The sequence below is a fragment of the Ovis canadensis genome, chromosome 16 (genome assembly GCF_042477335.2).
Source record: "Ovis canadensis isolate MfBH-ARS-UI-01 breed Bighorn chromosome 16, ARS-UI_OviCan_v2, whole genome shotgun sequence".
NCBI lineage: Eukaryota > Metazoa > Chordata > Mammalia > Artiodactyla > Bovidae > Ovis > Ovis canadensis.
Genome location: NC_091260.1, coordinates 55,152,168 through 55,161,833, shown reverse-complemented (window position 1 = coordinate 55,161,833; position 9,666 = coordinate 55,152,168). Strand labels below are relative to the sequence as shown.

The following is a 9,666-nucleotide window of genomic DNA, read 5'->3' as shown; positions in this document are numbered from 1 at the left end:
TCAGCCAACCAAGAGAACTACGTGAGATGGCATTGATTTAAGCTGTTAAGTTTTGGGGTGTTTTGTTCAACAACAAAGACTAGTCAGGGCTTCCCAGGTGGCACTAGTGGTAAACAACCCACCTGCCAATGCAGGAGACATAAGAGACGCAGGTTCAATCCCTGAGTCGTGAAGATCCCCTAGAGGAGGGTGTGGCAACTCACTCCAGTATTCTTATCTGGAGAATCCCATGGACAGAGGAGCCTTACAGTCTACGATCCATAGGGTTGCAAAGAGCTGGACATGATTTGGCACACACACATGCAAAGGCTAGTTGAAAGAGAAACTGGTACCTAAAAATGAGGTGCAGTTATAATAAAAACCTGACACGTGTCATGGTCTTAACACTGGGTAGTAGATAGAAGCTGGAAGGGTAGCAAGCAGACTATTAGCAGAAGCTGGAAAATCAGTGAGGACGCTAGTGTTTTGTATGTTATGTTATTTTATTTACTGGCTGTGCTGAATCTTTGTTGCTGCACTCGGGCTTTCTCAAGTTGCGGCGAGTGGGCCTACCCTCTAGTCGCAGTGCAGGCTTCTTACTGCAGCGGCTTCTCTTGTTGTGGAGCACGGGCTCCAGGTGCATGCAGGCTTCAGTAGTTGCAGCACTTGGGCTTAGTTGCCCTGTGGTCTGTGGGATCTTCCTGGACCAGGGATCGAATTCGTGTCCCTTTTGTTGGCAGGTGGATTCTTAACCACTGGGCCACCAGGGAAGTCCAGGAAACTACTACTGAAGTCTGGAAGGATGGTAAACCATGTCTTGTGCTAGTGAAAAATTGGCAAGATTATCACCAACAAACACCACATAAAGCAGAACCACCTGGTCAACCTGTAGAATCATGAGAAATATTGAATTATTGTTTCGTTAAGACAATAAATTTGGGGGTAGTTTATACAATAAATAGTTGAAGGATAAACTCGTGAATCTGGTTGTCTTGAACTGAATTGTATCCCCTCAGAAATTATATATTTTAGAATGGGACACAGAAAGTCTTCATTTGTGAACAAGTTTGTCAACTTGGCTGTAGAGTGACCAGGTGGGAACAATAAGATCACATCAGGGAAGCCACAAAGGCCAAAATGTGGTGATCTTTTCTCTAGGACTGTTCAGTTTCTCCAGGGAGAGACTTCTAGTTTCTCAGCCACATGGTAGCTATCTTGCTGCAGGTATTCTCAGAGAGACTGACTGGTGGTGGAGACAGAAGGAATGATGATCATCCTTCTTCTGGCTCATCCTGCACAAAGAAGACAAAATGATAAATCCTGATTAACAGACTCAGATTTCCCAATTATCTTTTCAGTACCTTACTGGAAAATATAAACACAACAAGGATCCCCAGACATCTGTTTTTCCATCAATTCTGTTTTCAGTCCTACATCTCGTTTTTGCCTACCAACATATGTCCAATCTTTGGTCTCAAAGTTCTTTAGGATTCTAGCAGTCAAATCTTCTTGCCCCAGTCTTTCCTTTCAGTCAGTTCAGTCACTCAGTCATGTCTGACTCTTTGCAACCCCATGGACTGCAGCACACCAGGCTTCCTTGTCCATCACCAACTCCTGGAGCTTGCTCAAACTCATGTCCATCAAGTCGGTGATGCCATCCAACCATTTCATCCTCTGTCATCCCCTTCTCCTCTCACCTTCAATCTTTCCCAGCATCAGGGCCTTTTCCAGTGAGTCAGTTCTTCACATCAAGTGGGCAAAGTACTGGAGTTTCAGCTTCAGCGTTAGTCCTTCCAATAAATATTCAGTACTGATTTCCTTCAGGATTGACTGGTTGGATCTCCTTGCAGTCCAAGGGACTCTCAGGAGTCTTCTTCAACATCACAATTAAAAAACATCAATTCTTAGGTGCTCAGCTTTCTTTATAGTCCAACTCTCACATCCATACATAACTACTGGAAAAACCATCTTCCTTTGGAGCCCTTTAAAGATATGCCTTTTTCTGCCTTTTGAAATTGCATCTATCTTGTTTTCATCAACTGATGGACTATTTACCTTTTATTTCATTATTTGGGTTAATATATTTTTTCATTAATTAATTGTAACTGTAGAGAAGTCTCAAGAGATTAAAAATAAACAAGTGTGATCAACTCTTTAATGAAAAATATGTAGGCACAATTAGATCTTTTTGCAGAGAGTCAAAAGTATCTTAAGATTATGATCAAATTAAAGAGAAATACTTTGCAATAATATAAGAAAGCAAGATTCTCTATCAAATCATATATGCTGTTATTAATGCTGGCTTTACCACCTGCTAGCCATATTATCTGGGGCAAATTATTGGATCTCTCAGAATCTCAATTTCCTCTTCTCTAAATGGGATTAATAATACCTTAATTATTTTTAAGCATTATAAGCACATACAATGTGCTTAATAAATCTGTTTCATTTTTGCTTTGAAATGAATAAATAAAATTGGAAATTAGTGAAATGCACATCAAGACTGGTCAAGCAAATTTGAAGAGTAAGTTAGTGATCCTTTTGCTATTTACTATTGTAAACAAAAGAACATTTTCATTTTGAGGGGTTTTAGTCTATTATCCAGTTAAGCCTTGTCTTTAAAAACCATACTGCTTGATCTCTTCCTCAAGAATTTTCCCCATCTCCTCTTTCTGTCTCATAAGTCTTACCTGTTTGAAAAGAAGATGGATGCAATGCGTCACCCATGGTCCCAGCAGGAAGCTGACTTCACCTCAAATAGTTCCAAAGAAGGGACTTTAACAAGGGGACTCCTTCAGGACACAAGCACAGGATATTGAGGCACCCAGAGGCTGGCAGTCACACTGGGGAGCCATTACCACATCAAGGACAAGAGGACCAAAAGGGAGGAAGAGAAGGACTGGACCCCCGGGGGAGTCCCAGCAAATGGAGGAGCGCAGCAAATGTCTGCGGCTTAGCAAAGCAGGAAGAGACGAAGGAATAACCCGGCACACCTTTCTTCTCCCATCTTCAGTCCCCCTTGGCTGCTGGAAGCCAGTTGTCAAGGGAGCCAGAGCCATGCCATCTACACGGTTTGGCTTCCTGGGCCCCAAAGCAAGGTGGAGAGTGCAGCTCCAGAGAGCAAAAGGAGAATGATCAGTATGTGAAGATTTTAAGAAATACTTGTTGCATTTATTGTTGTTCAGTCACTGTCATGCCCAATGCTTTGCAACCCCATTGCCAGGCCTCCCTGTCCCTCATTATTTCCCAGAGTTTGCCCAAGTTCATGTCCATTGAGTTGGTGATGCTATCCAACCGTCTCAACCTCTGCCGCCCTCTTCTCCTTTTGCTTTCAGTCTTTCCCAGGGTCTTTTCCAATGAGTTGGCTTGTTGTATTACTTTGGGGAAAATCAATATGTGTGAAAAGTCTAAACATTCTCAATGATAAGTGGCTAAAAGAGGAAACTGCAAGCCATCTTGTAAAAAAAATTTTTTTCTTTACATTTGATGCCTGTCATATGTAGATATAGATGAGGATAGAAATGCAAGCCTTCCCAGTTAGAAAGCAGGATTGTTTCATATTGCATGTTTTGTGCCTTATTAAGGTGTCTCCTAGTTTATCACTTTGATGATGGAACCAACTGCCACTCAGAGGAAAGAGGTGGCAAAATAGCTCTGAACTAGTGGAACCCACCAGGCCAAAGTAACAAGGACAGTTTTCAATGTGTGCAAGAGTGCAATTTCAGAAAATGTCTCAGCCTTGTCACGGATGTCGCTAAGGATTTGTTTAAAAAATTCAAATGCTTCAGATTTATTTATTTTATGCTGGGAAATCCACTGTGCCTTCAGTTATAAGCTCTAGATGACACTTAGTTTAATATGATCCTCAGAGTGACAGTATATATTCCTTGCCTTTTACTTAAACCTAATGGTATGCCAGGCAGCTTTCCCTTTTATTAATAATAAAGACTGATCTTAGTATATGATTCAAAATTATGTCCCACTCAGCAAAGCTGTGCCTGACATTTTGGTGCTCTGTGTCCGTATAAATACTTATCAAGTCATGTGTCTTATTTCAGGTTGATGACTTTTTCTACTAGGAATCAGTGGATAGGATTCAGGGGCCTGTGAAACCCTTCAAATTGATTGCAAAGTGTTTGGCACACATACATTTTTCCAGGAAGAAAAATCTATGGTTTCACAGATTCTCCAAAGCTATGCCTCCCTTTGCCTTCTTAAATTAATTAGCATTCCTCATCTAGTTTTCATTAACTAATGGCCCATCTACCGCTTATCTCCTCGTTTGGGTTTACAAATTTCCATTCATTAACTATCATGATAGAGGATTCTCACGAGAGAGAGAAGATACACATGTGTGATCAGCTGCTTTTAAGAACCATGGCTGAACACAAATCTACTAAAAGGGAGACTGAGTGAAAAATGAGACAGCTCTAAAAAAATCTTTTTTCAAAAAGATAGGATTTACAACAAAGACACCCTCTCTGACAGTATTGTTGGCTGGTTTTACGGTGCTTTAGGTGAAGAGTTTGGGATGTAAAAAATAAAAAGATAGTCTTTCCCTGATTCTAATGATGTGTCCCTGAACAGAATTGGTCTAATGATCCTGGATCCCTTCTCTTTTTGAGACTTTCATCCTATTTATTTCCAAATAAATACAAGATGGTAGGACAATGTTTGTGAGCCTGCCAAAATGACTACAGGCATGGATAAAATAACAGGTAGTCCATGCTAGGAATGGTACGTTGATATAAAGGAATTATTGTCTGTTTGGGCAAGTGTTACACAGATATGGCGTAAGGAAGGGGTCTCAAACTCAAATACCTGTTGGGACCTGGGCTTTTATGAGATGGGCAAATAATGCTGAACCAAAGAAGTTATGCTCTCTATCCAAAGGGGGCAGTCTTTAGTCAACTCCACTTTTTTTGGATGAAAAAAAAAAAAGGATTTGTAGAAGTTGGCAACTAATTCAAAACATTTTAAAACACTGTGTGGGATGAACATATGTTTCGAGGGTGTATTTGGCCCAGGGGGTACCGGTTTGGGATCTCTGGTGTAAAATCGTCGTTCCCAAGCCTGGCTGCAGATCAGAATCATCTGTGGAGCTTAAAAAACACAGATGCCCGGTCTCCTCCCCAAACTGGCTGAAACAGATCTCTAGGGGTGACGCTGATGTCCAGCCAAGTTTAAGAACCACCAGAGCAAAGAATGGTTTACCATCTTTAAAACTATGAAATTAAAAATCGATCACGATAAAGGGAGTCAGAAGAGAAATGAACAAACTGTCCCCATGGAGAGCAAACATAGTGAAGACTTACAGAAATACTTTTTTTAAACGAGTCTCCCATGTTTCAGATTTTTTGTCTTCCTGATCTTTTTAGAGAGCTCTGCATTCTAATACAGTAACCACTAGCCATGTGCAGCTACTTAAATTCAAAGTAAAATCTTGAAAAATGTAAAACTCAGGTCATCCTTAGATGCACTAACCACATTTCAAGTGCTAAGTAGCCACATGTGGCTTGTGACTCCTCGGACAGTACAGATAGAGGAAATTCTCAACATTGCAGGAACTTCTATTGGACAGCCCAAGTAGAGAGAGTATATATGAAAATCAAGAGAGCTTTGTAGACTTTTTAAGCCATTCATGTGGAATTCTGATATTTCTAGGGGGTAGTAATTGTTGGCACAGAAAAAATTTTCTAAATTGTCCACATAGATCTATGCCCTGAAAAAGAGTGATGCTTAACCTAACGCAAATTAATTAGTAGATATTGGAGATATTTTTAAGTGCAGAAGTATTCAATGCAATCATTGGACAAATATTTATTCAGTGCCTTCTACCTGCCAAGCACTCTTTGTGTCTTTAAATTATTCATGGAATGGAGTAAGGTTAAAAAATTGGCTTGGGCAGCTTCCAAGAGCTCTAGTCTCAGGTATAAATATCACCTTTAGTTTTCAGTCTATTTTCCCCTTTTAATTCTTGGGTGCTCCCCGTTTGAATGCAATATCTTTCATTAGGTTGAGACATGTTTTTTGGAATATGTAATGGAGCTTAATGATTTAAAAAGAAGAAGATAAAGGCAGCGATGGCTAACAGCAGAGCAGTTTCTCTTTGCTGAAAATTGTAGATGTCTGGTGATGGGTTTTGCTCTGATACTCTGCCCAGTGGTGTGACATCAGAACAACATTCTACACAGTCACTCCACCGCGGTCAGTGCACGCTTCTCACTCCTATTCAAACGGCATGCAGTAGGATAAAAATCCAGAGGGATAGACAAGAGAGAAAGAACCCTAAAGTCAAGGGCTTTCAGGCCTTGGAGTTAAATACAAACTTTTAAATTTGCATAGAAACTGGGACTCTTGAGAATCAGAACATCCTGAATAAAGAAGCATATGTTTAGGTACAAAAATCATAAAATAACCTAGAGAAAGCATTGTTGGATAATGTTAAGGTATGACCAACCTTGAAAGTGAAAAGTAAAAGTGTTGGTTGCTCTGTCATGTCCGATTCTTTGCGACCCCATGGACTGTAGCTTGCCAGGATCCTCTGTCCGCAGAATTCTCCAGGTAAGAATACTGGAATGGATTGCCATTCCCTTCTCCAGGGGATCTTCCTGACCCAGGGATCGAGCCCAGGTCTCCTGTATTGCAGGCAGACTCTTTACCGTCTAAGCCACCAGGGAAGCCCGAGCTTAGTGATAATAATTACTGGATGCAAGATGGGAGTAAATGTGGCCATTCAGAGGGTGGAATGGCTTGGTGCCTAGAAGTCTCTAATCCTGAACAGTTAATGAATTCCTCAGGGACAAATGGGTTGGATTTTAAAATGGTCCAACATGTTAACTTATTTTTTGTCTGTAGCATAAATCTGATTGGGTATTTTATAGTCTTCGTGTGGCTCTTAGGATAATGATAATAAAGGCTGGAGCTGCTTCTGGAATGCAGTAAATACTTGAGTCCTTATCTTGGTAATGGTTACATATCTCTGATAGTGTTAAGGAGTCATGACTAAGGGACTTAATTCTGGGAATTTGGCTGCTGGTCCTCCTTTCAGGACTGCAAACCCTGGTTATCTAATCTTACCTCATAGCATGAACCACCTCCTTTATGAAAATGGCAGCCAGGCCTATTGGTTCAGCATCAATGAGTGGCTTGAGTCACTTACTCCCTCTCTCTCACACACATGTCTATATTTATAATCCATATGAAAGACAGGCCAGGCTGGGCTAGGTGGTAGGGACAAAATATCGATAAAACACAGAACTTACCCTTGAGGAACTCATATTCTAGAAGGGAAATTCTATGAGTAAACAAATAATCATGTGATGTTGTTGTGTTCAGTCACTCACTGTTGTCCAACTCTTTGCGACCCCATGGACTATAGCATGCCAGGCTTCCCTATCCTTCACCATCTCCCAGAGATTGCTCAAATTCACATCCATTGACTCAGTGATGCCATCCAACCATCTCGTCCTCTGTCATCCCCTTCTCCTCCCACCTTCAATCTTTCCCAGCATCAGGATCTTTTCTAATGAGTCAGCTCTTCTCATTAGGTGGCCCAAGTATTGGAGCTTCAGCTTCAACATCAGTCCTTCCAGTGAAAATTCAGGATTGATTTCCTTTAGGATTGACTGGTTTGATCTCCTTGCAATCCAGAGTCTTCTCCAACACCATAGTTTAAAAGCATGAATTCTTGGGCACTAAGCCTTCTTTGTGGTCCAACTCTCACATCCATACATAATTACTGGAAAAACCATAGCTTTGACTATACAGACCTTTGTTGGCAAATTAAAGTCTCTGCTTTTTAATATGCTATCTAGGTATGTCATCACTTTTCTTCCAAGGAGCAAGCATTGTTTAATTTCATGGCTGCAGTTACCATCTGAAGTGATTTTGGAATCCAAGAAAATAAAGTCTGTCACAGTTTCCATTGTTTCTCCATCTATTTGCCATGAAGCAATTGGATCCTCTTGATGAAAGTGAAAGAGGAGAGCAAAAAAGTTGGCTTAAAGCTCAACATTCAGAAAACGAAGATCATGGCATCTGGTCCCATCACTTCATGGGAAATAGATGGGGAAACAGTAGAAACAGTGTCAGACTTTATTTTTGGGGGCTTCAAAATCACTGCAGATGGTGATTGCAGCCATGAAATTAAAAGACGCTTACTTCTTGGAAGAAAAGTTATGACCAACTAGATAGCATATTCATTACTTTGCTGACTAATGTCCGTCTAGTCAAGCCTATGGTTTTTCCTGTGATCATGTATGGATTTGAGAGTTGGACTGTGAAGAAGGCTGAGCGCCGAAGAATTGATGCTTTTGAATTGTGGTGTTGGAGAAGACTCCTGAGAGTCCCTTGTACTGCAAGGAGATCCAACCAGTCCATTCTGAAGGACATCAATCCTGGGATTTCTTTGGAAGGAATGATGCTAAGGCTGAAACTCCAGTACTTTGGCCACCTCATGCGAAGAGTTGACTCATTGGAAAAGACTGTGACGCTGGGAGGGATTGAGGGGGGAGGGGGCGGGCGACAGAGGATGAGATGGCTGGATGGCATCACGGACTTGGTGGACGCGAGTCTGAGTGGACTCCGGGAGTTGGTGATGGACAGGGAGGCCTGGCGTGCTGCGATTCATGGGATCGCAGAGAGTTGGACATGACTAAGCGACTGAACTGAAATGAACTGAACTGAACTGAACTGAACTGAACTGAACTGAATGGGATCAGATGCCATGATCTTAGTTTTTTGAATGTTGAGTTTTAAGCCAGCTTTTTCACTCTCCTTTTTCAATTTCGTCAAGTGGCTCTTTAGTTCCTCTTCGCTTTCTGCCATAAGGATGGTATCATCTGCGTATCTGAGGTGACTGACATTTCTCCTGACAATCTTGATTCCAGCTTGTGCTTCATCCAGCCTGGAATTTTGCATGATATACTCTGCATATAAGTTAAATAAACAAGGTGACAGTATACATCCTTGATGTACTCCTTTCCCAATTTGGAATCAGTCTGTTGTTCCATGTACAGTTCTAATGGTTGCTTCTTAACCTGCATACCGGGTTCTCAGGAGGCAGGCAAGGTGGCATGGTATTCTCATCTCTTGAAGAATTTTCAACAGTTTGTTGTGATCCACACAGTCAAAGGCTTTAACATGGTCAATGAAGCAGAAGTAGATGTTTTTCTGGAATTCTCTTGATTTTTCTATGATCCATCGGATGTTGGAAATTTGATTTCTGGTTCCTCTGCCTTTTCTAAACCCAGCTTGAACATCTGAAGGTTCTCAGTTCACGTATGTTGAAGACTAGCTTGGAGAATTCTGAGCATTACTTTGCTAGCATGTGAAATGAGTGCAATTATGTGATAGTTTGAACATTTTCTGGCATTGCCCTCCTTTAGAATTGGAATGAAAACTCACCTTTTCCAGTCCTGTGGCCACTGCTGACTTTTCCAAATTTGTTGGCATATTGAGTACAGCACTTTAACAGCATCATCTTTTAGGATTTGAAATAGCTCAACTGGAATTCCATCACCTCCACTAGCTTTGTTCGTAGTGATGCTTCCTAAGGCCCACTTGACTTTTCTCTCCAGGATGTCTGGCTCTAGGTGAGCGATCACACCAGCATGGTTATCTGGGCCATGAAGATCTTTTTTATATAGTTCTTCTGTGTATTCTTGCCACCTCTTCTTAATGTCT

General features: G+C 41.2%; 1 long non-coding RNA gene across 1 annotated transcript; it reads right to left on the bottom strand.

The window, feature by feature from the left end:
* Window positions 1-463: 463 nt before the first annotated feature.
* Window positions 464-5,333, bottom strand: LOC138421737 (uncharacterized). Its single transcript, XR_011249608.1, has 2 exons — window positions 1,677-5,333; window positions 464-1,271 (listed from the first exon to the last, which is right to left on the bottom strand). It is a non-coding gene; the product is annotated as an uncharacterized lncRNA (long non-coding RNA).
* Window positions 5,334-9,666: the final 4,333 nt, after the last annotated feature.